General features: G+C 42.8%; 1 protein-coding gene across 2 annotated transcripts in view; it reads right to left on the bottom strand.

Annotated features, from left to right (window-relative positions):
- Positions 1–8,991, bottom strand: part of LOC106736949 (solute carrier organic anion transporter family member 1A2) — an 87,646-nt gene extending 78,655 nt beyond the window's left edge. For both annotated transcript variants that reach the window (XM_059726559.1, XM_019489604.2), the window contains exon 1: positions 8,828–8,991. The gene's annotated coding sequence lies outside the window, so the exon portion shown is untranslated. The remainder of the gene's footprint in view (positions 1–8,827) is intronic.
- Positions 8,992–23,373: the final 14,382 nt, after the last annotated feature.

Consider the following 23,373-nt stretch of genomic DNA (forward strand, 5'->3'; position numbering starts at 1 on the left):
TGTGTACAGAGTTAGGCAACAACAGTTTTATTATTTCATTACCATACTGAAAAACCTGGGGAAAGATGGTTTATGATCATTGAAAAATCCAAGTTCTAAAATGTTTTGACAAACTGCAAAAACTGGCAACAAATATTCATTCTGAAATAACCCAATGTTGTGACCTTATCAAAGCATAATATGTCGCAACCTTTTCCAACCTCAGAATAGGAAATCAACCGGTGGCCATTTTGACTCCAATTTCCCTGCATCATTTCAAGGAAGGGAACTTGGAACTATGAAAGAGAGTACACTCTTTTCCATAAATGTAAAATGCAAAGTCAAAATACCATGAGAATGAAAGAGGTTTAAGCGGGAAAGAACAGTGAGGAAGAAAATGAGCCTCCTCACCACTGCAGGACCCACCTCACAATCTGGGAATACTTTACACTGGTGGCAGTTGAGCTATATGGAGCTACCTGTCACTACTGTGAATTGTAACAAGATGGCTCGGGTGGCAGGGGTAGAAGAGAGACCATTAATATGGTACTAGAAGGGGAGGGGGTCTGCAAGTACTGCTATCTCCTGGACCAACCAGCCCCATCACCCACCCCAACATCAGAATGCCTCCCCAGCATCTGCTCCTTTACGTGCCCAGCAGCAACCCTTCCCAATGCCTCCCCAGATCCCATTCTTCAGGCTTGGTGGTACCTACAAACTGCAACAGAGCAGGCAACCAGGTTGCTCTCATGTGCAGGAGAGGAAACAGAGGAGCCCCCGATCTTGTATATCCATGGGTGTATCCATGCCTTGTGCATTCATGCCTCAGGATTCTCCACAAAGGAGTTTTCTGCCTTGTCTTTTGTGGTCCTGGAAAGGGCTGAAGAGGTTCAAAAAAACCTCTAGGCCCACTAAGGAGTACAAAGGGGTAGACTTCCAATGGCAGTCCAAGACTACAGCTCTGTTCTGTGACAGCCTATACTCCCAGGGACAAAGCTGTTCCTGGTCTCTCACATGGAGGAGGAAGGACAGGAGAATTAATATAATGATATGATTTGGAAACATATCCTGTTTTCTTTTTATTCTGCCTGTCCATTCATTACTGTCTTGTTGGTTAGTTAAGCCTGTCCTGTTTCTGTGTTCCTTTCCTGGGAACTGGTCCTTGCCTCTTGCCACTTACCTTTTCCAGGGAGCCTGAAAGCTATGCCAGAAAGGAATGTAATTCCCATGTACAGGCAGTCCTCGGACTTACGACACAATCGGTTCCTGAACGTCACATCTTAAGTTGAAACGTTGTAACTCGGAACCAATTTTCTCATAAGAAACAATGTTATAAATGGGGGATTGGTTCCTGAACCAAGGCCCGATACCCCATTTTCACCCAAAATAACCCAGAATTTTGTACTCGATCAATTATAGATGAGTAATATAGCTACATTAATATATTTATATTTTAAATAGCAATCATATTGATTTGGAAGGACTTCTTTGAGGTGATTTTGCTGGACTTTTTGAAAGGCTCTTGGTTGGACTTTTTGAAGGGTTCTTAGCTGGAGTCTTCTCAAGAGTCTTGGCTGCAGGTTTTTCTGGAGGCTTGTCTGCTTTCTTAAAGAAAGTGTCCAAGGAAGCTTGGACAGATGTTCTCCAGGGAGATGAGTGACGCAGCGAACTTGTTCACTGGCAAGGCGTCACATGGGATCAAACGTCGTAAAATTGAAACTGGCATCATAAAATTGAAACAGGGTGATAATTGATAAATGTTGTAAGTACGAAACATTGTAACTCGAGACGTTGTAAATTGAGGACTGCCTGTATAGCCAACTAAGTAAGGTAGGTCAAAGGATAGGTACTGGACAAAATGTGCTAGCCTTCCAGGTGGGAATTGAGCAATAAAAATCAACCACCTCTCCTCAAAGAAAGAAATACAGAAAAGCAAAGTAGCTGTTTTAACAAACCACTTAATAAAAAGAATTTCATTTCAAATATTTCCCACTGCTTGGCAGACCACCACTGCTTGGAAGCTCACTACTGCCCTCGCTAGAGCATACTTCTGGCTCCCAAATATACGTAGTATACACTTGCTTGCATCAGAACCCTAGTACCCAACATGTTTTACTTAGTAATCTGGGTTGATCTGTATAAAAGAGGCAGTGGGAAGCTTGGGACTTTCTATTGGCATGGAGGAAGTAATATCTTGTTGCAGGCAAGCATGGGCTAGTGGGAGGGAAAGCATCATATCCTGCAGACAATAAACCTCTCTGAGACTTCACTGCTGAGCACACCTGCAGTCTTTCTTTGTGTATGGTGTGATCTTTCATACATTGGAGTCAGAGACAAGTGAACACCAATCAAACACACATACAAGATACAACACTACCAAATCCCAGCAAATGAGACTCAGAACAGACAGCAGGAGTTCTGTGAATTTGTACAGTACACTGTTTTACTGAGAGTTAAGCCGCTCCATATTCCACAGTATTGAACTTAAAAAGAGGAAGAGGTGGGCCTCCTCCAAAGTATATCTTTCCCTCCTGCACACCAGCTGTATGAGGTCTGATAAGATGACAAAAGATAATGCAAACCAATACACAGTCCTCCATCCTGTGCCAAAGGAAGAACAACTGGTCTCTCCCTTAATAGCTCCCAGAGGGGTCCTAACTTCCTGCTGCAGTGCTGCTTTCCAGTGATGTCATTTTGCACGGACAATGCTTTCAGTCCCTATGTGCCTGTCAGTCCCTTTCAGCTGAATTATTCTTGCCTTGCTGTTCTCTGCCAAAAGGAAGGTACCCCTGGTACATTTGAATCATAGTTCTTTGTACGTTGCCACCCCATAGCTCCCTGTGGAGATGGTGGCTTCTCAGGAAAAAAATGAAAAAATAAAACCAAGTAGCATGACTTGCATCAAGGACTTCCACAAAGATGTCACCCAGCTCCTGCAAGAGGATCTAACTCCACCTCAGTTTTCTCTCCATCAGACACAGCCAGGGAATTATTTAGCAGATAGTTGTATCAACCCTCCAGATCAGATATTTGCCTTTACAGTACTGAAGGATGTTGACTAGCTGCTTCATGAGCAACCATTAGGTAGATACAACATGGAGGATGGTCCTGGACATAAAGGGGATGAAACTGCATCTCTTCTACAGCTCTCAGCACATAAAAGATACCATCTGGTCACAATCTCCTGCTCCATCTGGTTGCATGGCAGGATACTGAAGCCCCACAGCTCTTCATATGTGCAATATGCTGAAGTGGTTGCAGATCTTTCTAGTCATCATCAGAGGTGCCCACACCTAAGTGTCACAAAACAGAGATTCCCTAGCAACCAGACTGAGGCACTGGAATGAGGCAAACCATGTGCTTGAAGTGACCTTTATGCACAGCATTTGTAATATTTGCTCCATGGTTTGTTGCCACAAACACAGTAAAGAGCTGAGCTCCCACACAGGATATCACACAGTTTGTCCAACAAGTTACAGAGGGTAAACTTATTTCAAATCCCCTCATAAAAGCTCACTGGTCTGCTGGGAGTCTTTCTGCTGCTGACCCAGTGGGCCATAACATACATGCAGTCAGTTCTCTCCTCACTCGTCTGTATGCCAGTGATCACCTTTGAAGCAATGCAAACTGCACTTTTATAGCAACACAAATGTCTGGCATTGCCTTTTGTAATGGCTAGGAATCTGTCCCCTGGAAGCTGAAATGACAAAGCATCTGAAGCACTTGCCCTCCACACGGAGAAAAGGAAACACATTCAGGGATAGCTTCTTCCCATATTCTCTGCCTAGTTTCAAGATCTTAGAGTGTTTGCAATCACATTTTTCATCTATTCTGAAAAGACTATGCTAAGGTCAGTTAAGTTATGTTGCTAGACTGAGCAGTGCTAGACTGAGATGTTGCTAGACTGAAACTGTGGAAAGCACTGGCAGTATCAAGTTCAGTGACCTTATAGACACAGTGCCTATTTACTTTTTCTCCTTTTTTAGTTTGTTTGCCCTGAAATGATGTTCCACGTATTTCATCTGCCTGGGATCATGGTCCATCCTACTCCCATACTGATTATATACCTGGTAAAATGACAGTGGTACTGGGGTCAACATCAGGTGTGAAATGCCCCATGCTCAGAAGCATGAGTTTAGTTTGAATATTTCAAATTGGTGATAATTGCTCTAGAGATAAAATAGAAAGTAGAAACCCAGCCTAGTCCATTCTTACTTTTCCCACTCAATGCCCAGTAAAGATGAAGACAGTGACCTGTTTTCCCCAACAACCTGTAACTAATAACCAAATGTTTTGCAGAGCTGAAGAGTAAAACAGCTTTAAACTGAGGTGATGGTCTGCCAACAGGAGCTTGCAGTTGTCATGGCTCAAGGGGACAGTCCCCCTGTGATGCTGGACTAACTTGACTTCCACCAACTTCTTCTCAGTGAATTTTCACTTTTTCCCCTATTTTCCTTGATGGCTGAATCACTCCTTCAATCTTTTTAATGCAGCTAGAAAAATTCGGCAGCTCATGTTAGGAAGACCTTGTCTCTCCAAATCTTGAGTGATATGTATTAACAGCCTTTGAATTACCAGCTTCCACTGTATTTCAATCCAAGTAATTTATTAAGAGTTTATTTGATAAGTGATAAAGAAGCATGACTATCAGAGAGAGTGGAATCAGAGACATACATGCAAAATAAAAGTATTGGGGGACTAGAAGGAAGGAGTTAATAATATCTCTTTTCGTGGGCCCTGTGCATAAAGTGAGAGGGATTAAAATGAAAAGGAGGATAATGTGGTGAGATTGTATTAATGCATTAAGGGCAGCATAGAAGAAGACACACAGACAAGAGTGGGAGAATCATAGGACCACAAGGATTATAAAAGACCACAAGGATCATTTAGTCTAGGGCTGTCTAACTTCTGAACAACTGAGGGGCTGCCATGTGCCGCCCTCTTCCCTCTCCCCAATCCACGGTGCCTTGGAGGCCTCCTCACATTGTGCTGCATAAGCACTTCCAAGCCTCCACCCCCCCCCAAATCAGGGGGATGCCTGGACCCTGTGAACTGTGCTACCTCATCCTGCCTTCAGGGGCAGGGGAGGCAGCAGAAGCTGGAGAAAGAAGGGGAATCCTGCAGATCCCAGCGGCGGCAGCAGGAGCAATGCAGGAGTGTGGTGCCTAGACCAGAAGCCTAGAGCCTTTGAGTTAAATCCTCATAGGGTAGATGTGGCCCACGAGTCACCAGTTAGCCCTGATCTAGACCAACAGAAGGAAACAGAGAGAGCAGCATTACTGACAGAGAAACTTGTTCATATCTCAGGTTGAAATTCACCACTATGAATTCATATGCCACCCTTGGGCTATTAAGCCCTATTCATCACCAGTCGTAAATAGAGCTTGCGTGGATCTTCTATACAGGGAACCAAATTATACAAGGCTGCAAAAACCAAGACAGCAGGATTTGGTCCACTTATACAGTATATTTAGAGGGAAGAATGAGAATTACATATTTTGAAAGGAAACATTTTCTGTGCCGCACATTCATAAATGTAAGCAGGAGACCCCAGTGAGTTCAAAGAATGAACATAAATTTTATTTCTTTCATATTACATTACATTAATTTATATAGCACCAGAAGGACAGGAAATTGGGTATATCTAATGCTAAGATTGTAATAATGCTCTCAGTAGAAATTAAAACTTGACTGTGAACTTCCCCTTTCTCAACCCAACACATCCATCATTCTCTGAAGTGCACTTCTAATCAAACAAATGACCTGCATCCTTCTCACTGTACAGGCCCACATCCTGTAGACATTCATCAACAAAAATAAATTAAAAAAAAAATCCACATGCACCCATACTGTTGTTGACCCTTCAAAGTTAACACAGGTCAAAGAAAGCAATCTGACATTAATTCTGGTTTACAAACCATTGGGGGTGGGGGGGATCTTTATCTTGAGGTTTGCACAGTTGCCACACCTGAAATCAAACAACTCAGACCAGGTTATTTTTAAAGAGTATGTGTTATCTTATAATTCAGAATCTTTTTTTTTTTTAATAAGTCGCTAACCTATAAGATTGTGAAAAACCCTAAGGTAAACTGAAGGAGGAACATCTACAGCTTTTCTGAAGGCATGGGTGTAAAAAAAGTATGATGTATTGATTCTGAAACTTTATGAGTGCAGCCCAAAAGTGAACAATGTTAACTATTTAACTGTTGATAAAAGCAAGTAATAAAGAATAAGGCATAACATACTAAGAGATGCACAATCTGCTGTAAAATGGCATTTGATTTCGCATCACAGTTGGCTATCACAAGTGAAAGAAGTTTTGATTGCCAGTAGAATATGGAAGATTGCCCAATTTAGGGATAAACCTGGTTTGAGCAGGGGATTTGATTAGAGAATCTCCTGAGGTTCCTTCCATTCCCACTCTTCTATAACTCTATGACTATTACCACATATTTTTAATCCTGATGTGGCTGTTACCCATAATATACCTCATTTGCTCAAGTTAACTACTGATGCTATGAGCCACAAAAAAGTTTGTTTTGTCATGTCCCCTGAGGAGTCCATAGGGTTAATAGTCTAAATGAGAAAGCTTCTAACTTTGAAAACAGGGTAAAAAGTCACTCAGAGCTGATAAAAAAGACATCTTGTTGTCCCATTTGTCCAGAGCCTCTTTTCAAAGTATATTTAAGAGTCATGGTTTAGGGCCCCTTACATAACAGCTGAATTTTAAGGACAGGTTAAAAACAATTACTAGATTTAAGCATCTGCTTAAAGTGAAGTGTGAACCAGATTTTTAAAGATAGATTCAGGTCCTTTTCTATTCATACCTCCATGGCTAAAATCCCAAAGTGGCTTGCCATCTAGGAGGATTTTCAGAACTGGAACAGATCCCTGCTTGCCAGTTATTTCCCCGTGCACTGTACGGAGGTATATGAGATTTCCAGAAAGCTGCATTTAGGTGCTGCTCCACCTAACCAAGCAAGGCAACGTTGAATCACTGGAGAAGTGATGAGATTCATATATAGGGGTGTTTGTGTAGAACAATCTCTGACTGTTGCATCTACTTTTCATAAGGAGATTTTCAGCATGGGTTAAGGAGAGGGAACTATTGGATTCAACACATTTTACTCTCCTGCTCATGAACACAACCAATAATATAGTCACTATGCAGGTAAGCCAAAATTCCAAACCATCTCATGGTGCCTGCCTATCATCAGTCCAGGAGGAGCAAATGGAGGGAAGGGGGGGCTCTCCATTCAGGACAAGCACATACTAATTCCAGTTCCTCCATTGTTAGGCTCAGAGACTTCCCCAAGAGCAATAATTCACAGAAATGCATTGTTGAAAGGGACCACAAGATGTTATCTAGTACACTGCGTGATTAAATATCTTCAAACTAGATATTTGTCTAACCTGTTCTCAATAAATTCCAACAACAACCATTCTACATCCTGTCTCTAGGTAGCACCACCTGTAGAGTTAGCATTTCCTAATGACTAACTTAAAGCTCCCTTGCTGCAAATTAAGACAATTCATTCTTGTCTTACCCACACTCCCCAAAAAACACTGTTTTCCCAATTGATCACTGTTGTAATTTATAACAACTTTGTACAGTTTGTGGGACTTAAACCTCCCTTCAGTCCTCTTCTGTGCTACACTTAGCACCTAATTCTTTCAACCTTTTTTTATGAGTCATATTTTCTAAACTCCTTTTTCTGGTTGCTTTCTTCTGGACTCTCTTTAGCGTGTACTTCCTCTGTCTTAAAATGTGGTGTCCAAAACAGAACACAATACATTAGTTGGGGCCTCACCAGAGCTAAGTTAAGCAGAATACGTCCCATGTATTCCACTCATTGTTTTTTGTTAATATAACCAAGAAGGAGATCTTACTTTTGCAACAGCTCCATATTCAGTTTATGGTCCACTATAATCCTCTGACCCTTTTTTGCTGCCTAGAAAACCTTCCCTGTTATATTACATGCCCATAATTTCCTTCAGCTTCCTAATATTTCTAAGGCAAACTTCTTTGAGTAGATGTAATATCTTTTATTAGACCAACAGAGTCTAATAAACTGAACATCATATTTCTAATGTATTTATAGATCCTTTTTTTAGGGTCCTGTATATTGCTCACTAATTTTAACTCCATATGTACCTTAAGTCTGAATAATGGGCTCTGCCTGCTTGTGCCCCTTCTTTATACTCATCCTTAACCTATGTCATTATTTCCTCCTTTTTTCATTCTCCCTTTAAATTTCAAGTCATTCAAGAGCTCCTGATGCAGCCATATACTTATGGCTTGCTGTACTTTTTGTCTCATCTCCACTCTAAGATAGGTTGCCATTGAGCCTTGAGATGCTGCGTCTTTTAGAAACTGACAGATCTCCCACACGTCTTTTTGCACAAGCATGAAATCCACTTCAAAAGATCTCCCTGAATACACAAGAGAGAGCTTGCACCATCTAGCGGGAGAAAGAGGTCTTATGTCCTGAATCTACGCAGACACCTGTTGGAACCAGAAGTACTAAAAAGTACAGAAAGTATCAGTCTCCTTATGGTGATGGATGAAATAGGAGCACTCTCTAACTGGTTTGCTTTTAGAATTATAAGATCTTCTGATGCAAAAATACAGGAGAAGCCCTTCAGCCACTGGAAGGAAATGTACAGGAGAAACCCACCCAAAAGTACAGGAGAAACCCTTCACCATAACCAGTGAGCCAGAGAGATCCCACCCTCCCGTATTACCATTTTTTTAAACAGTTGTCCTCCCTCTCCCCTTCTTCACACATCCAGGGCAGACAGTTCTGCAATGGCAAGCAACATAGAACTCATTGTCCTCCAAACTCACCCTGGCTCCAGACCACTGCTCCCGTTTTACAAGCTAGAGCTGCCCATCCAAGAGTTGAACACCTGCATTGTTCTCCCAGCTCACTGATTACCAAGAGGCACCCCCAAACAGGGTAGCGAGAACTTCCCCTTCCCCCGCCCATGTCTGCACCCTCCAATAGAGTAGTGTTGAAGTTCAGTGTTCAAGCTGCTTTTCCCTCCTGCAAGTTTTCTTTGAAAAATAGAGAGAAGCAGCTGCAAGTCTGGGCACACAGTCAAGTTTATTTATCCTTGAAGAGAAGGGATAGCACATGGCTGTTGAGGAGGGGTTGAGCAATTTTGTTGAGCCTATAGGACCTGAACTGCCAAATATTTTAACACAGACTTCCATAACCTGTGCCCAGGCAGATGACAGATATGTGCAACCTGGTGTCATAAACTCACTAGCATATAGTGTAAAAGTCCCAAAGAGTGTGGAGTTTGTTAGGCATAGGCACAGTCTGATAGCAGCAGGCCAGCCACCGGGTGTCAGAAGGAGATGGAAGCATGCAAGTTTTACAGAAACAATCTGGCTGACTGAGGAAAGCCACAGAAAGTGGCAAGGGATAGACTAAGTCTTGTGGGAATCTGTTGAAGAGAACTCTAGAGCAATTGAGGATGGCTGCTTGCAGGAGCAGGCAATGACACTATTACTGCAGGGAAGAGGGACTATATGGAGATGGGGGGAGGTGGGTGAATGCCTGGTCAGCTTACTTCCTGTCACAGCATTCTTTAAAATGGAAGCGGTATGCTTGGTTGCCTCTATCCTATGTGACAGCGTGGCGCATGAAGACATTTTTCTTGGTATGTCAGCCCTTGGGGCAGATGATGGGGGACCCATGAGGGGCCCGATTCTTTTTATGGCAGTACAGCCCCGGCCCCTTCCCTGCCATCTACCCTGAGGCACATGTGCACCCACCGCTGGCAACGAGCCAGGCCTGGGCTCTGCAAACCCTGGTGCAGCTGTTTGCAGCCTCCCAGCTGCCTGCTGTGACAGCCCAGGCTCATGGCAGGTAGCAGGGGCCTGCCCAGAGTAACACTGCTATTGTTACCCAGACTACTGTAAATATGGCAGCTTTTGCTCCAGTTACACTGTCATTTTGCCATAGAGACATACTCGTTAACTTCTTCCTTCTCCACAGGAGTAACTTGTCCAAGCTTGACACTCTAGCCCCAACAAATCTGGTAAGCAAGAAAACCTCTAAGGGAATCAGATCACCCAGAAGGGAAGCTGCTAACACCATTATGAAACGCACCCCTCAGAAGGCCAGACACCACTACTGGGGACTCCTAATGAAGTCAGTAAAATCACCTGCCATAACCCACCACCATATGGGCTCCCCTTTGAGAGCATAAAACACTCACAGCAGGACCAAGGGACATTCCACAACCACGTAAGTCTCTACTATGGTGTTGGTGCCTTCTATGCTTTGAATGTTTGCATTTAACCTAAGTGTATAAATGTAAACATAATCTCATAATACATTTACTTACATTAAGATTAATTTTAGATTGCAATATGTCCTAGGCTTCAGTGTAATACTCAAGAGGTAACTTTGCCCATGGGCAAGGCAGATTTTTTATCCAGGAGTAATTAGAACGAGTAAACTATTTGTTCACTAAGTTTGGTTCTCCAGAATCCAAACCAATTTAGAAGTGAAACTTTCACCAGTCTGTTGTGAGCAGGTGTGATATGTACCCTTGCATTGCCATTTGTGGGTAGATTTTTTACATGAAGTAACAGCTGTGACATTGCTCTTCTAAGGGGTAAGAATGCCTTCTCTGTATAAGCACTTCTGTCCTTTACTAATAAACTAATTTATTGAGCCTGACTGTCTGGAGTTCTGAGTACTTCAAATACTAACCACCAAATGGCTAGTACAACTGCATAAACAATATATAACTATACCCAACTGTTAAACTGTAGTATGCATTCAACATGAGTTACCTGATCCTGCACCATGCCCACAGCCAGAACCACTTAAACCACAGGTACAACAAGCACCACTTGAACTGCACCAGCACCTGATGGCTTGCAGGGTTTCCTCCTGTGAGTAGCTGCCTCACTCCTGTGGTCATAATGGGGACAAACTTTCAAAAGTCCCCATCATATCAACCCTAATTTACTCTGTCACAGGCAACAGATGTGTAAGAGTCAACTAAGAACTGGTGCAGACAATTTTGGTATTAAGACGACAGAAGTACTCGGCTCATGCTGGGTTATCCAGACAAATTCTATGATGCAAGCTGTAAAAGTTTTGATAAGCTGCATGAAGCAAAAGAGGTCACTTCTGCACTGTCTCATAGGCAGGACCAGCCACACTGCAGCTCTGAATAAGATGGTAGAAACAATCATGCTCATGGCTACCCTGGACCACTCATCTAGCATTCTTTGCCAGGGCTCACCACCCACCTGTCATAAATTCAGACCCAAGAGTGTGATCCTGCCTCCACTGCCATCTGTGAAACAATATGCATATCAGTAGCCAATGTGATTTGTGTCTCTCCACTCAATGTTCCCCCTTCTCCTGGGGAAGCGTGACTCATCTCTCAATGACTCCAATAAACCCACCCTGCTGCTGCTACTCATGTTTTTCCTAAATGCCATTTTACCGAGACATATCAATTCCTTCCCCACCACCCATTCACCTCTATCATGTCCACTCATCCCACTACCTCTGTGAGTCTATCCTTTTCTGTATATACTCCTTCCTGTCTGACCTGGATACCCTTTCTGACGAGCATCCAACTCTGGAAGCATCCATCAGAACTGCCAATAGTGGAATTCAGCAACTAGGACCAACTTAAGCCACCTCTGAAGAGGCAATAGCCAGGTCAATTTACAAACAGATGACAACAGTTTGCCTGGGCTACATACAATGCCCCACCATTCAAGTCCCTCTTCCCCAAGGATACTCCACATGTAAAGCAAAGGTGAAGGTAGTGAGGGATAACGCCAATTCCACTATACAGCAGCCTAGGGACATGGCCAGGTGTTTGGTACACAGGAACAGTGATGACTTCTGGTTCCCGCTACAATTGCAATTCCAGTTGTGGAGCTGCTCACAGCAGCTGCTTTTTATAGGTACTCCTGAAGTGCTCCACTGTCACTGACCTTGCTACAGGACTGCTACCACATTTGATCAGCAGGTCCAGAATACAATGGAGAGCCCAGAATGTAGTGGGATGGGTACTGCAGGCCACAGAGCAGCCAGCCAACAACAAAAAAAAAAGAGTAATGAGCGATATATAACATACTCCTACTGACACTTCACACTAACCTGTACAACTCCTGCATGTTCCTCTGCCATGTGTGCTTCCCGTTTGGTAGTCAATGTAGAATATACAAAGTATGACCCTTTCAGTGGCCTGAGTTACTTTTGTGGTCTGGTCCATGATGCTTGGAAATGATTTTATAGTCAAATATTCAGGTCAGTGGTTTTCTTGACAAGACCCAGAGAATACAGCTCCATTGTTTGATAGACTTTATCAAGCAGATTGTAGAGGCTTTGGATAGTCCTGATGACACTGTATGCAGATCCACTAGGATACTCCCTAGATGTCTCCTGTGAAGCCATTTTGTGTAACGGTACTATAGCGGGACAAATTCTGAGACTTTAACCTGCTAAGGATAAATTTGTCTCTGGTTAAATCAGGTTGACCAGCAGTGTTGGCGTCCCTCATACACTGCCAGTTGGGATGCCCAGCCTGACTTCCGTTGATATACTGATATACCAGGACAAGGTTAATGGTGCAAATATATAAAGGGATTTATTAAGAGCAACAAGGAATAAAGAAAAATAAAATGGTAATAAAAATAGCAAGGTATGGGAGGTAATTTGGAATACACACACAAACAAGATGCAGAACAGAACAACATTTATTAATACGTTACCAATTAACTACCGCAGAAATCTGAAGAATAACAATGGTGAACAACAGCAGTGGTAAACAGCAATCAGAAACCCATTGAAAAGAGTGGCAAAGGGTCAGACCCGGTCAATCAAGCAGAATTGGTGAATCTCAGAAGGACAATCCAATGAATCCAAGGGAACTGGGCTTCTCAGTGGCAGTACTCCTCTCACCCTCTGTCCACAGGGAGTAACAGCACTGGCACTCATGCCACAGAGCACAGCTCCAAGCACAACCAGGTGATGCTCTAACAGACTAAACAGGACCAAACAGCACAGACACCAAACACTCGTACACAACTCACTCTACGCCCTGCACTAAAAAACACACGTGTCAGGCAACAGGTTTTATATTCTCAAATCATACCACTCTGCTCAGCCAATCAATCTTGGGTAAAGGGCTATCATTCACTGTCAATCACCTGCTCACCAATCACCTTCAATCTCACTTGGTACATTTACCTGCCTCACCTTTATCTCAGAATTGCAGTCACACGTTCCTGCCAAATACTCTGACACAATCGTACATGTCCACAGCCATGCATGACTATATAACTCTTACCTATGGCAGCAGGTCAGAAGTTCAAGCTGTTCAGATTTTTCTGGGTGACTTTTGCACATGTGTAACATTAACTCTTCAGCTACTGTAACCATAAACAAGCACTTGGCACCAAACTGCCATGACTACAGTATGTGTATAGGCTCGGGCATCAGAATCAGTCCAAAGCTGGGGGCCATTTCACACCTTAGGCTCTGCCTCCGACTCCAGAGGCGACATGATGTTCTGTTCTCTCCACCCAGAAGCCCAGCTCGTTTCCTTCTACCTACCAATGACTCTCCCCACTCTGTAGCCATGACACAAGCTTTTTTCTCCTTTCCCACTCCATTTACTTTCATCCCATTTCCCCACCCTATCTAACTACATAAACTTTCCTTATACTCCTTATAAATACCTAACTGCTTCTCTAACCCAGTCCCTAGCACTAAGCAGGTATTCTATAATCTTATGCAATAAAACTGTATAATCTCATTGTATTATATAGTGTTGTATTGTATACTCATACAATAAAACTGTCTCCCAGTGTCTGACTCAGAAAGAGCTGTCTTACAATTGCTTTTACTTCCCTTCCAAACTACCACATTCTGCCCCTGGCCAGTGCTGCCATTCAACCTATTAGATTCAATCCATGACAGGTGCCAGGTACTAAGTTTGACCCAAGTACACCTACAAGCTGCTTGTAGATTGGCAGACCAGTGAGATTGGCATATCCTAGTTCCAAATTACAACCAAGACACTCAAGAAAGTCCATGTCAGGTAGAGGCCAGATAGAGCTATGCAGATATACTGCTAGATGACTCTGCTTTTTCATTCAAGACCAATAATTATTTGCCATTGGGGTGCACTTATTAAGGATGCAGCTGCCTAGGCACGGAGGAACAAGAAAGCAGGTCTCTGGAGAGTATGCCGCAGTAGAGATTCTGTCGAAGTGGGAGTGGCAGTCGAAGTGGCTTTAACAGTCTGTTTAGGCCTCTCAATATTGTTTTAAAATCTGGGCTCACATGCCTAAGTGTTTTGCTGAAGCCTGGGATAAGCAGGGGAAAATGAGTTTCAGTTTTGCTTTTCTGTGAAGAAAAATTGGTTTATCATATAGTAAAATGACACATTCAGTTTCTCTAGGGTCTTAAAAAAACCCACATGAACTGGCTCATAAAAATTAGTGACACCCTATGGATGGCTCAGTCAGTTGTCGAAGTGCCTCCTTGTGGCCTGGCCTGGCATAGAGCAGTATTCCTTGGCATGTGTAAACGAAACGGGGGCCCTAAATTGAAGTAGTGTGTTTTAAAAAACACCACTTCAATTTAGGGCTGATTAAACCCCCGTGTCATGCAGACACCCCACTGACTTACCTGCCTCTCCGGCAGGGAGGGGAGGGCAAGCTACCAGCAAGCAGAGCAGTCCCTGGGCTGCAGGGTGGACTGGTGCTTTCCTCCGCAGCAGTGGCGGCCCAGCCCCAGGTGGCACCTGCCCACTGGCACCCGGCCAGGGTGGTCCCAGTGGGCACCACAGCTGTGGAGAGAAGCACCAGGCCCCCGCGCAGCTCAGGCAGGCAGGCTCCAGGGTGAAGAAAAAAAAAAAAAATCAGGCTCGCTGCTTTACTTGGGCAGAGCCTGCTTTCCCAGGTTGCTGCCAGGCTGCCTGCAGGGCTTCCTACAGAGCCGTGGAGCTGCATGGAGCCCGGTGCTTTGCTCCGCAGCTATAGGGGCAACAAAGTAAAACTTCTCAAAGGACTTTTAGTTTGCTGCACCCCAAGTCATTTAAGGCACATTACGCCACTGAATTTCCTACAGCAGCTGGAATTAATGCACAATACCCTGCCAAAGCATGCAAACACTGACACCATTAAAGTGGTACAAAAGCATTTAGCTCACTTTAAAATGTCATGCACACACACCTCCTGATACTAAGCTGCTCAGGTCTCAGCCTTATCAGAATAATGAAAGATCCAACAAAATCCCAGGCCTTATAACCTCACCTCCCACCCTATCCTAATGACAAGGGCTCACAAGTCCTTGTTTTTTTAGTTGCAGGCTGCAAACCCTTCCCTTAGGAATGAAAGGCAAAGGGAAATGTAGGCATGTTCTTCCCTCTGCATGCAGCCAAGGGACCCTGTATCAGACACCTAAGGTTTGTTCCTCATGGTCCCTTACTGCTTTCCTGAGGTGCCCAAAATACTTTCTTTATCTGTATTTTTCACAGAAATGTTCCTCCACTTTTCCCCTCTGAGCTTTGTCTCCTCAGGCAGCATCCTCCAGCTTGTAGCTATGGACCTTCTTCAGGGCAACTCCCAAACTCTGCAGCTGCCCAGATCTGTTTTGATGACACCGTGTTAAGCTAGCTGTCACTAACTGACCTGTAAGTCATAGTGGGGAAAGTAAATGATCTAGCAGCCCTTTCAGGCCTGCTACAGAACATAGCATACATAAGCCTGCAAAGCCCCAGTTTGCACTTAAGTTACATGTCTAATAGCATTCTTACTGAAGCAATCACATAGCACATGCTTAAACCTTCCCCTGAATCCCAAGGGCTAGGGACAGAAGTTACACATAAATCAGTTAAAGTGATCAGAAACTGGTTTGCACCAGTAATAGAACAGAAGCTTAGCGCATATAAACCAGTTTCAAAATGGCTGAAACTAGTTTAAGATAAACCTGGTTGAATGCAGTATCAGATTTAACTGATTTGGGTCAAATCATTATGAAATTTCTGTCCCAGACCCCTTCCTGGTTCAAGTTCAATCACCGTCCCCCAACATCCCAGCAGGCTTTCCAGCCCTGGGCTGTCTGCTCCAGAGAGTATGGCTGGCCCCATCCCTCTGCTCCCTGGCTAGAGCAGTGAGGGCTGGCTGAAAAGGGAAGCGGGGGGGGGGGAAGGTAAGCCTAGCTTGGGATGCAACCCAGTCTATAGCGGGGATCTGTCCCTCCAGGCAAACCACGGCTGGGATGTGGGGCCACGGAAGTGGGTTAAACACTCCTTCCCCTGCTCAAATGTACTGCTGGCTGCAACTGTGGGCTACAAATCCCAGAAGCAGGAAGAGGAAGTGATGAGCAACCTTGCAGAGTCCTGCTGCTGTAATTGTGAACTGCAAATCCCAGAGACTTTGGGGGCAGCAGGAAGAGGAAGTGAACACACAGCCTGAGAGGCGTGCTCTAGTGCCCCCCTTGGCTTCTGGCCTGAGCCATTGCAGGCATGTATGTGGCTGCATTTCCTAAATCAAAGGTAAATGTCTGTTCACTTCTGTTTCAATTAAATCTGTGCATTTTAGACTAATCTCCAAAGACTGAATTGATTTAGCCTTAGGCTTTTTGGTTGTTTGTACCTAGCCAAGGAGTTTAATGAAACTAAAAGTAATATTTACATCTGGGGTGTAAATATACGCTTTTAATTAAACAATGTTTAATTCAAACAAATAGATGTTTTCCTGAATACAGAAGCTTTCTTGAATTGAGGTCTCAATGAATAAATAAACTAGAAATAAGAAAAAAAAAAATCACAATAGGGTGGTTGCCAAAAAAAGGAGAAGAAAACATCCTTCTTGAAGGATTATTAAAAAATTATTGTTCTTTTGCCAGTCTCCCTATTTTTCCATGTACAAAGGAGTCAGTCTACTTTGTTATTATTGAATGCAAATGGCCTCAAGCTTGTATGATTCCACTTCTTTTTTCCTAGTGGAATGATATTTGTAAAAGGTCACGCTTTCTTAATATATATAGTTCAGTTTGATAGAAGATGCTCCCATTACTATTTGTGGGGGTATTTTGTTTTGTTTTTTCCAGATTGAGGCATTTCAGTTAAATGAATTGTCAAGCCATGTTTTCCTTTAGAAGGAAGTGCAAAGTCAGTACCATGTCCCTCTGTTCCAATTGTTTTCTTGTTGTTATTGTTTACCAGTAAGAATGCTGGCATTAAAAAAAAAAAAAAACCCACCAAAAACCTTTTTCCAAATGACTTGAAGTTTGGAAGCTTTTCCTGACTGTGCACTCATATAATTTGGTTTGAATAAAATTAATTCTCCTGAGGTCTTCAGTAGGCTAAGAAAGATCTTGCACGACAAGTTATATTGATTTTAGTAGAGAAAACATACATCAGTGATGAATTTGACACACAACTTTTAACTATTTCTGTAACATCTGATAAAAAGTCAAATTTCTTCCAAAATAAAAGATCATCTTAATTTAAATATGAATCTAGAATATAGAAGAAGGGGCTTGGATCTCTTTAATTTTCCATCATTACAAAGGCAGCTATCATATTTTATTCATCCTATACTCTAATGGTCAATATAAGGCATCCATAATTAGTAACTGGCCATTATCAACCATAAGTTGAAATAAATTGTAAAAACAAATACAGAAGTGTGTTAAAGCAACAGGCTACATAAACCTTCAAGGTACATTGTTTTCCTTTTACTTTGAACAATTAGCATTTCATAAAATGTTGACATCTAGCCCTTTAAAAAAGCAAAGGACTCTTGCAACATGCAACTAATTGTACCACTGACATATTTTGTACGTCAACTTTTGAAATAATTTAAACCACTACTTAGTAACAAACCTTTTCAAAGCTATTTCAAGGCTTAATGCATCTTAGATTCCTCAGTTGTGTATATACTTCACACATCCCTAGTACATGTTGGTCTTTCATTCCATTCAGCCATAGGGGCTGATTCCTTTTAAATGGACAGTGTACTAAGTCTTGTCCCAAAACAAAATAATGGACCACGGTCACTGTGACCGATAATCAGACATACAATTTCTCCCCCCTCCCTTTCCCCTTGAAATATAGACTGTACTTTAAATTACCCGCCACTAGTATTAATTACATGACCTTAAAAATTTAGTCTTCACAGCATTTTACTAGGGCATACAATGAGAGGTAAAGAACAGTGACAAATCCTAACTGATATTATTTCCGACGAGAAAGACAAACTGATCTGGAAAAGTTTGGGTACCTCTGAAGATGTGGGTTCCTACAGGGACTGAAATCATCACTAGTTGTGTATGCCCTCTCACAATCTAGCCACTTAGTGGGTCCTGATGGCCCAGAGATTATTTGAGTACATAAACAAATCCAATGCCTTCAGCAAAGTATTTAAGCACTAGTTTATCTTTGTTGCATGGTCTTAAATCTCACTGAAGTCAGAGGCATGCTCAAATTATTTGCTGAGTTAGAATAGGATCATTTACCCACTTAAAATTAAGCATATGTGTAAATACTTTGTTGGATAGGAGTTTCTTCTGCCTCCTGTCCTCATCAGTTTGACTTCTCTCTCCTTTTCCCTATGGGACCCCTTTCCCAGTGCCAAACCTACACTTCTGCTTTTCTCAGACTGAAATCCCATAATTATCCCAGCTTTTAAATTAGATCAATTGCTTACAGCACAACCTCTCTTGTTCACTAGCCATATTTACTTCTGCAGGTCCACCTGCACTTGGGCCCTGCTATGGACTCCCTTTCAGAAGCTTGTAGCATTAATATAACTGTGAAATGTAATAAAGTGATTACATTTACAGTGTAAATCCCTCCATTCCCCACAGTCAAGTCAGATTGATTTGATATATTTTGAAATGTTCTCCAAAAAAACAAAACCAAAAAAACAACAAAGCAGAACTGTTGCTATTTGCAAGGTATTTGTAGACCATGGAATTTGAAAGATGATGACCTTGCTGCTCTTCATAAAGTTGCATTTTCAGACTGTAAAAAGAGGGTATTTTTAAGGTTCTTGTCATCCTGCTAAAGCAAGTCTGGATTTTAAACTTTGATCAACATACTGGTAGAATTTCATAAATTCTGCCCAGAAGGTAAGAGATTACTGACCTTTTCAGAGAAATTACACAACTGGGGAAAAAGCACTTCTGATAGTTTGCTGCTATTGAAAAGGCCTCCATAAATGCCTCAAAAGCTTGAGATCAAATACAGACCATGGTTCAATAGTAGATTTAAATGACAATGTTTATGTTTCTTTGGTAACAACTTTTATTGGACCAACTACAAAGTTGGGAGAGATGTTAAATAAGCTTTCAGAAATAAGCTTCCTTGGGTCAGGGAAAGCAGCAGATTAATCCCTTGCTGAATAACAGGTAAAACAATTACTTCCATAATGCAAGCAACGCAAAAAAATTAACCCTGTAGGATTCTATATCTACCAGTCCTAGGGCTGTCACAGAAGGAAGGTACATCTGGCCAGTATGTGAGCTTCACCCTGTGGTTCTTTCTTGAATGTCAGATGTCAGCAGCCTGGAGGTCAAGGGCCGAGGCCCACCTCTGCCCCATGGGGTGGGTGAGAGGGTGAGACGGGCTGGTGGTATGCCCTCTGTTCATGGTGACCTCAGGTTTCCCTTTCAGGGATCCTTTACTGCTCTGAAATCCCATCTTTTGTATTCTTTCTCTTCTCTGATGACTTTTTTCTTCGGTGTCATTGATCAGATTCCCTGTGCTCATCATACTGTCTACATTCTGTCCTGTCAGCATATTTCTTTGTTTTTACAAACCCATCATATGCACACATCTTAAACTGGTCATGCCCTGGCCTACTAATTTGGTCCATCCACCAAAACTGAAAATGTCAGGGGCTCTGCTGCTGGTCACTGAGACTTGGCTCCAATGCAGCAAGCTTATCTCATGTTATGGAATAGTGTGGTACATATTATTATTTAACCCAGCTTGTGTGTCTGCTGGCTTCAGACACAGTGGACCTTGAAGGAACCTTTGTCACTGTGAGCGTGTTCTTCTTCTAGGGCACAAAATAAAATGTTATAGCTTTGTCTTCCCTCATTTTGGTGTCAATCTCGCCTGCCACGACTTTGATGGGAGTAATTAAAAGGAGACGCCACACAAGAGGAGTGCTCACTTAGTTTTAATAATGAGCATCAGCAATGCCCGCTAACAATAAGTGTAACTCGGCTAGCTGCCAGCTGTCAGTCCCTCAGCCGGCTCTCCCTACAAGTTCCCAGTTCACTTATCAGTCCCGCAATGAATACTCACCAGGTGGGCGTTTGCAAGCCCATCCCATTTATCAGCTCACAGCAACAAAGTCCTTGCCACAGATCTGGATGGAGCTGCAATCATCCAGCTGAATCAGCAATCTGTCTTCGAACAACACCCCGACACTCACCACTTTAACAAGAAATTCTTGGTGAATCTCTCTCTCATCTTCTGTGCCTCTACAGAGAGCTGCTTGCCATCTCTGGCGTCTAAAGCCTGGGCTCCTCTTTCCCTTCCGGGGAAGCTCTGATTGCACTGACAGTTCTTTATACAAGATGTTTATCTGGCTGCTATCAATCTCTAGTTGTCCACCCCCAGCAGGGAAGGCTTAATTGGCAATTAAGCCTTTGGTTATCTCAATCCGATTGAACACAATATGTCTCCCAGTTCCACGGGTCGAACAGCAAGTTCTCAATAAAAAGGGTGCTTTGCCTAGACGTTCCCGTAACAGGGACGATGTCGCCCTGTTTAAAGTCACAAACAGGCTTTTAGAAACCAATTAACCCTTGCCATTCCCCTGCACCATTATTTTAATGCATATCTATTTTACCTACTAACCAATTTCTAAAAGCAAACTTCTAAATATTATTTTCTAGTCATCAAAAGGGACTAATAATATATATCAGTTGTGGCAGTTGTTGGAATGATGCTATACCTGTGATTGTCCCAAAAATATGTGAGAGAGATGGATATTTTGGTTTAATAAAATATATCACCCTCCCAACTGTGTGGTTAAGAATGGTACAATTTAATGGCTGGGGATCGGGGAGCAGAGAAGCCTTGTTCTTTGAGTACCTCTTTTGACTTTTCAGGGAATAGCACTGAATAAGGCTGCAAAGAAAACAACCACATCCTGTTCTCTCAACTGAAATGTTGTTTACTGGGGGGGACCATTGCAGTCCCATTGTAGAGTCAAACCTTCCACGCTTATAACCTCCCAATCATGTTTCCAGTGTCTGTTCTAGGGAGAAGGAAGGGTAGAGGTGCACCTTATAGACTAACTAAATCAGAGATTCATGTGAATCCAAGCTCAACATGATAAGTCACAGTTCAGATGTTTCATCAGTTGTTCAGGGGAAGTCACCATTGCAGAAGTGATCCTTCAGTAGCTAGAACCAATCATAGAGAAAACCTGGCAAATCCATGAGAAACTGGTAGAGTTTCCAACAAGAAAAATCTTACCAACACAAAGATTACTAGTACCACCATGAACACTTGTACAGTTAGTTCTGGGTTGACCAAACCCACAAACTGGATGGAGACGGAGATGAAGGACCTTCTTGCCATCTGAGGTAAGGAGCTGAACCTGGTGTCATTCTGCCAAATCCACCAGAATGAGGTGTTCTGAGAGGATCAAAAGACAATCGAGAGGTACCTTCTGAATAGACACTTCAGTGCTCCTCACCAGGGGATGCTGATGGGTTAATGTGTGGCAGGGTAGATTTGAGGGAAGCATTTCATCTTACAGGGTTTCTGAGAACAAACTTCCATCCCCAACCATCTGCAACACTCCTCCCTCCTCACCACACTGCCAGGAGCCAGGGTGGTAGCATCCAAAGCCAAGTGAAACCAAGCTTTGCCTCTCCCCACCTAGGTCTTGGCCAGATACCTGGAAAACATGATTAATTCAGAGGAAAAATTAGCAGGGGCTGATTATCCTGTTCCATCACAGGCACCCTGGTCAATACCAATACACTGCCCACCCATGCTATGAAGGCCAGCCACACTCTCCAGTGCCAACTTCCCTCTCCTCATTGCCATGCATTTGAATTTCACAGACCTGCATTTTGCATATTGGCTTCTATTCTACACAGGAAAGCACATAAAACACCAACAGAGTCTCTCTATGCCTGAAGAAGGGTGTTTGTGCCCAAAAGCTTGCAAAGAATGATTTTTCCAATTATTTAGTTGGTCTAATAAAACATATCACATCTACCCAAAGAACCTTACTGCCTAACCTGCCTCTCCTGGCACTGAAGCACACCCAACCCCCACCTCTCTCACAGAGGCTCAGAGCAGCTGCTTTTAAGAAGTTTTCTCTGTGCCAAAGACCCACTAGGCAGCCCCCAATATATCTGTCTTTGCACACCTAACAAATAGTTATCAACAAGAAAAGGCTTATATTGCAGTGTATTAGCAAGGTAGCAGAAAGCATGTAGTGACTCATGTGGAGAGGGTGGGAAGAGAGGGCAGAGACATGAGAGGCTGGGTTAGGGTTGGGAGGGTTAAAGCTCCAGCACAGTCAACTGTGACATGGTAACTTTCCAGGAGGACACACTCTCCTACCCCTGCAGAGAGACCCATCCCCTCTCCTCAACACCGTAAAGGACAGTTAAGGTCAGAAAAACAGTCTGAACAGTAGGGCTGTGCAAAATTTCACCAGCTGTTTTGTTTCGACACTGTTTCAACTTATTTCAAGCTCAAAACAGAAAAATCGAAATGAAACAGAGGGCTTCGAAACAGTCTCAAAACAAAATGAGGGCAGTCAAAACATTTCAAAAGTTTTGAAATTTTTCAAGTTTCAAAGCTCAAGCTGGGCTTGCCTGCAAGGAAACAGAAAATAAGGAGAGAAAGGGAGAAGAGTGGGGAAGGGGATGGAAGAACTGCTTTCATATTGACTGTTTAGCTGGCCAGTGACTGTGATCCTTCCATGAGGTCCCTTCCAGTTCCAGTGCTCTGGGGAAGGGATGGAAAAACAACATAAAAGGCAGCACTGTTTGAACTGCCCTGCTTTCTGCCTTGGGGTCTGACAGTTACTAAACTGTGTCTTCCAGCAGCTCAGGAGCATTAGGCAATGAAGCCTTCTACTAGAATTGATCTGAATGATTTCCTACTTGCTAGCCTAGCCTAGCAAGCGGTATTCCAGAATACCTTTTTCTTTCTTCTAGACACTTTTATTATTATATTAATTGATTTATTCTTTTCAATTTTATAATTATATTGGATAGGATATTAGACTACAGAATTTAATTTATATAGGAAGGGAGATGCATTTATATTTTATTTCTATACATTTATATAGGTTTCATAGGTTTCATAGGCATTAGGGCTGGAAGGGACCTCGGAAGATCATCG

Source organism: Alligator mississippiensis, chromosome 4 (genome assembly GCF_030867095.1).
Source record: "Alligator mississippiensis isolate rAllMis1 chromosome 4, rAllMis1, whole genome shotgun sequence".
In the NCBI taxonomy this organism is placed as follows: Eukaryota; Metazoa; Chordata; order Crocodylia; family Alligatoridae; genus Alligator; species Alligator mississippiensis.